The sequence below is a fragment of the Pyxicephalus adspersus genome, chromosome 5 (genome assembly GCF_032062135.1).
Source record: "Pyxicephalus adspersus chromosome 5, UCB_Pads_2.0, whole genome shotgun sequence".
Taxonomy (NCBI): Eukaryota; Metazoa; Chordata; class Amphibia; order Anura; family Pyxicephalidae; genus Pyxicephalus; species Pyxicephalus adspersus.
In genome coordinates this window covers 107180961-107187639 of record NC_092862.1, presented here as the reverse complement: position 1 = coordinate 107187639, position 6679 = coordinate 107180961, and positions in this window count along the sequence as shown.

Below are 6679 nucleotides of genomic sequence, written 5' to 3'. Positions count from 1 at the left end.
TTTCTTTCTTTCTTTCTTTCTCTCTTTCTTTCTTTCTTTCTCTCTTTCTTTCCTCAGTCCCAGCACAGCAATGACAGTCCTATCACCTGGCCATGATTTATTTCCAGCCATGTCGCTATCCTAACAAGCATTGAGTGAACCTAGTGCAGTCACACCTCTTGCTGTTCACCAGGGGATCATCTTCCAGAGCCTTGCACTCATTAATTGCCATAATCACAGATCAATTGCCGCTGTACCCTTCATTGTCAGCTGGGAACTTCATGGCTTCCGTCCAGCCGCTCATCAGCAGCTCCTGAAGGGGTTAAATGGGTGACAAATTCCTGTTTTACAACAATTTATAAACATTACCGCTGATTGATCTGTGTGCTCTTCTTTTCATTGCAGAAACTCGTTGTAAAAACTGCAGTGCAGCCAGATCTGTGCTTTATGACGATAGAGAAAGATCAACTGGTATCCATCTATGCCCAATTATCAACTAACCATAAATACAATATATTAAATCACAACACATAGAATACAGTCAAGGAACAATAAATAATAGCCACTGCAATGGTTCCTGTTTGTAAAAATCTGTAAACAATTGTTAAGAATCAGCAGGACTATTACCATGATATGGATATAATAATAATCAGAATTAGACAAACATGGTGTAATAAATGCAGTTATTTGTGTGTGTTTGTATCCTTCTTTGCTAATGATTTGACATTGTTAGCATGTTACTTTTACACTCCTTAACAATAGTTGCTACTTTCCATCTCTTTTTGCATATACATTATGAGGAATTGACATTTTCTGCATTCTGTGCTTTTGATGCCTAAAATTTAGACATTTGGCACCTATTTCTTATGCTAATGAACTGCACTCAATGCTGGGAGGGATGGGCTGGAATAAGCACAATGAAGTCTGCTCTAATCTTATGTGAATAGACTGTCTGAAATAAGTCCAGCCTCCATACCTGTTTCCTGGATATAGATATAAATGAGACATCTGAGACATCTGCTGCTATACTAAAATAGTATATGCTTTCCACTATATCTCCTATAGCTGTGTGGCTCAGTTCAACAGCACTGGATTATTATTTGCTGTTTATTACACCCAATCACCTTTTATTTAGGTGGTAAGGAACTACAGGTCCCAGCATACAATGCATGAACTATCTGGCTGTCTTTCTATTTCTGAACTCTATACACTTTGTGCCACTGACCTAGAAGCAAGCAAAGGAGTCACATTTTCTCATTTTACCCAGGTAATATTTTAACAAAGGTATCAGATTAGCATGAGAGCCATTTTGATATCAGAAAGTCATATTTGCCAACCTTTGTGTTTTTATTTTCACCGGGGTATATAAACACACTATTTCTAAATCTCAAAAAATCTTTACCAATCATTTTATCTATATTTCTTTGATTAAAATAACACCTGGCGATCCTTGTATAGACACTGCCAGCTATATGGTGAGAACATTCTGTCCATGTCTGGGTGCAATGGGGTGCACCCACTCACCCCTCCCTCTCCCTTCTCCACAACAGTGCTATATATAGGTTGCTCATTTGTTCTATGTTGCTGGAAGCAATCTTTTTAAAATTTACTGTCTGGATTTTTGGACAGTTCATGTTGGAGTAATAAGACAATTTGAAAAAATGCACATCTACTTAATTTACTATTTTTTTTTAAAAAAGTTTGAAACTCCAACTTAAAGCATTTAAAAAGCCAGACATGACATGCTAATATTTAGATCAGTGTAAGCATGTTGTAGATTGGTCCCTGTAGCACATCACATCATCCCTGATAGAAGAGGTGTTGTTATTGCCCCTCTAAGGGCTGTGACACATGGCTTCTCTCTGCAGGGGTCTATTGCATCTCATTTTGTCCCTATGGTCTCTAACAGTGGCTAACACTTACAGCTCTTTTACATAATTTACAGACTAATATTCTAACAAGTTCTTCCATCACCAGGTATACACCTTTTATTTTACTTGTTTGATTGGTCAGCCAGTGTTGCGGTAAGTCTTATATTTACACCCATAGGTCAACAAAAAAACAAAAACAGGCAGAAATATTCCATGCAAAACTATCTGCATATGTGTGAATCTGTTTATGGATAGACAAAAAAAATCAATGCGACAGGAAACGATGTTCTGTTTTTATTGCACATTGATAATGGATTCTTTGATAGACTTAAAAAAAGTTTTGTAATATTTTTGTAAACCACCAGTCAGTCTTAATAATGCCAGTATTATTATTATTAATAATGCATGCAATACATTGATACCCTTACTGGGAAGGGGGGAACTCTGCTCCTTGAAGAATGGGAGGTCATCCAAAGTTTTTAATAGAACCCAGTGATTTCTAGCTATGTCCCTGTGATGGCCGCCATGTAAATGCCTTTATGAAGTAACACATCTCTAAAACTGGTTGCGTTAGTACTACGTGGTCTGCTTATATGGCCAATGTAGCCACCCTCCATGGCCTACATTCCCATTGTTGAAAGCAGAATCATAGGGTTCAGTGTAAAGGATAGATATGCATGGCCTTGTCTGTAAACCAGAAGTTTGCTGCTGAGAATTGCAGGGCACAGTGGTACTAAGAATGGACATTACTTTACTATAAGTGTAAAGAATACATAAAAACTCCAACAACTTCAGATTTTTAGTTTGCAGTGGATATATTGAGAAATCTTAAAAATAGAACATAGATCGTAACATTTTACTTCCTGAATGTTTCCATCAGACTGTTAAGCAAACCTGTGATTTGCCCATTCAAGGCAAAGCAATGGTTTTCTTGAATTCCTCACTCTTTTCGGGCATTAACACAGCTTTACTTTTTCTCCCCACTGCTCTGTTTAGTGCTGGGGACTAGTGGAAATCCCAACACGTTTGGGTATGGTTTTAAAAGTATTCATGTGTACCTAAAAAAACTTAAAAAGACGTTTTTAGTAGCAGTTATTCACATACACCTTGACTTCTTGTTCTTTGTAGCGGTGTAGCCATTGTAGCTTTCCAAGCTGTGGTTCTACAAGTTTAGGAAATACCCCAGCATTTCAGCATTCCAGTTGGATGTGGCTATTACTAAAAATGCAATGACCTGAATGAATGAGCACCTTTACAGACCTAAAAAGACATACAGTCCACAGAAGGTTAGAGGTTAAAGATAAGTTATAATATAATTTATTTGGTGTTGGACTCATATACAATGTGCATCAATATATTTCCTCTCTGCTTTTCATAGCATGTTTAATTTTGAATTTAGCATAGTTCTTGTAAGCCAAAGGATGTGACCCACTCTGCTGTTAGTGCAGTTATTTTACGAACACAAACAAAGCCTAATACTCATACCTACACTCACACCGCTCAGGGCTTCTCTCTTTCACAAAGGTTTCCAGCATGACTCATTCACATGGGTGACTTCATACTGTTTATAAAAAGGCGAAGGCACCCCCAGCTAGCAAGTAGGAAGATGTGAAACTTTCACTTTGAACTACAGTTGAACTTATGTTGCTTCTAAAGGTTGATCAAACACCTTTTACAATTTTTTATCTGCAATGCAGGCGTTGAGTCCTAAAAAAACAGTGGAAGAAGCCATTGGCCACTGCAAGCACACAACCACCTTCTTTTTAATTTTCTGTAGACATATTTTAAACATTATCAAGGCTTTTTGAACAGTTTTACTCTTCCTTGCGAGCTCCTTCAGTGAGCAGTGCACAGATGGCAGAAGTTTAAAAGTCTCCTATTCATTGTTCTGGACTACCACTGACACAACTCTAAGCTAGGTACACGAGTGCAATAATTGTCAGTGGAAAACGAACGACTAACGATTATGCACGATTATTTTGAACAATCGTATTGTGCACATTTCTGTACATGCTGTAACGACACGATCGTTTAAATATATGCCACCAATAGAATACACACACTAGATACGATCATTTGAACGATGCAGGAAGTCACATGTAAAGGAGAAAGTGTACTGCTCAACCATCCATGATCACTGAACGACCGTACACACAATAGATAGTGAATGATCGTCGCCCAATCGGACCTGCCGGGATGGTCGTTCATTTCCACCGACAATCCTCGTTCAACTGCGTCATTGTGCACTTTTTAAAATAACGATTATCGGTCGAAAGGTCATTAGTCGTTCGTTTCCAACGATAATTATTGCATGTGTGTATGCAGCTTAGCTACCAGGCTCCACTCAAAAGCTGTCCAGATATGTCCTTAACAACTTAATTGTTGTAAATGTTACTCTTATCATTCTGTTGTCAATTGTATGAAAAGAAACCTTTAAGAGAGAAGCTGCCTGACTTTCCAAAAAAAAACAAAACTCTAGTTAACTGAATGTCATACTGTTACAAGACTCATATATTTCTGATCTGGAACAAGTATGGATCAACGGACAATGGATGACGAACAATCCTAATGCAGCAGGGTGTCACTCTGTCGTTTTCCCCCTCCCCTTTCCATAGAGCAGAACGGTGCTGTATGTACAGCACTCATTCATGCATCGTGTTGTGCTTAGTTATTGGAAAGGATCCTGAAATATCCTTTCCAATGACAATAATTGCACATGTGTACATAGCCTTAGTGATGGAGGTTCAGCATCACATGTGAGTGTTACCACTTCTTTCTGTTTTTCATGTACAGTACCCTGCAAGCCACTACCACCCATTGTAATCTGCTTGCACTTCAAAGAAAATCACAATGTCAAAACAAAAATGTTTTATTTCAAAATTTCACTAGCATGTTGACGAGGTGGGGGATGAGCAACCAAGGAAGGTAACTATAAGCAGATTAGAGCAAAACTGAACTAAAAATTGTGAGCAAGCTGGTTATTTATTGGAGAAGGGACGAGTGGTGTCCCTTCTGCAATAAAATAAACTTACCTGGCTGATTGCATTTTTTTAATTACACTCACCTGTCCTGACTTTGTTTTGGGTGCCATCATCATCACCCAGTCTTCTTTCAGTTTCAGGATCTTTGGCCATCTTTATTTGCCAGGCCGAAAATATTTAACTGCATGCACCAGAGTTCATTCATTCCCGGAAGCTAGGAGAATGCTGGGATACCCCTCACCGTACACAGAGCTGTGCATGCATGGGGAAGAAAAGATTGCAAATGGCAGTCAAGTGTATTGCAAAAGAATACCACCTGTACCTTTTGTGATAATGAAACTGCCCGCTCACAATTTTTTTTTCTCAATAAAAGGTGCTTTTTTGGGAAAAGAAAAAAATGTTTTCAAAATATTAGGGAACATTAATTTGATTAAAACTACATAGAGTAAAATAAACTGCAGGAAAAAAAGTGTAGAAGTGAAAGGCCCTTTTGGTTTTGGTTTCTTGTACCCAAAATGAATTGCCAGATATGTAAATCTGAGGATGTGGTATTACCTAGAACACGAAATATGGTATCCACCAACATTTAATTCTCAGTATTTCATTTTGGCACTTACCCAGATATAATGATGTATGACTCAAATGCAAAAACTACGTAAAGACTTCCAAGCTTCATCTTCTAATTAGTGAAACTTCCATCACTCAAAAAGAATAATGTTGTATTTTCTTAAAAAATGTCAAATCTTGACACAGGTGGCATAACTGAAGTAACCTATAAAATATTTACCTCTTTGGAAATGTTTGTCTGTTGTTTTGTCCTAACATACTAAATTACAGGGCCAGAGCTGAACAAGGGTATGGGTAACGCGGATCAAGGGCATATGAACAGGAATCCCAGATGGCGTTAGTAAAGGAATCCTAAGAAGAAGTAGGATGATAACCTCTTTTTATTCAAGGGTCCAGGCTTTTCTTTTTTTTTTAATTTTTGAGTTTTGTGTGCTTTGTTTGCCTACTAATCTATGCTTACTGCTTGTGCTCCCAATGTTAGAAGAAGAAAGGTGCACAGACACAATGTTCCCTGAGCCAGGAATGATTTTATTAGAGAGTTGGTATGGTCTAAGAAAAATTTTACTCACATCTTTTACCCTCGGGTAGTTACACAATGTTTGTATCTTGCTATTATTAACAAGCATGTTATATGCAAATCATAGCCCAGTCAGCCTTATAAAAAAATTTTTTTGTTTGCATATGCATTACATTATATTACTTTTTTCATAATAGTATACTTAACTTTTAGGCATTTTTACTTTTAGGCATTGTTACCCATTACATACCTATAACATTTACAATTGAAATTTTGGCAAAATATTACATAGCATTACATTTTTGCTTTAGTTGTACTGCTCTTCCTACTTTGTTTTCCCAACCTATGTTATGTTGAGTGCAATAAAACTAAGACTTTCAGTAACTCATGAAAGTTAATATTTAATTTTTTTTTCCAGATTTATGGAAAGTGCAATTCCCTGTGGAGTTCCCATGTAAAGCGAAAGAAAAGAAAAATGGCCAATTATTTTTCTGTCTCAAAGAATAAGTGATGTGTAAGAGAGTGACAGCTCTGAGAACGGAGACAACACTTCATTAAAATAGCTATTAAACATTTTGAATATAATGTCATCTCTTCAGCATTTCATGCATTAACCAGTCTCGAAGAAAAATTTACTGGCACTTATAGTCTAGGAGTGAATTGTGTGGTATCCGGTTACATAAGTAATAATACATGGACATATTTTTTTGTCTATCATTTCAATAACCAGGTAGAACATCATTGCAGTAATCCTACTGTGCATC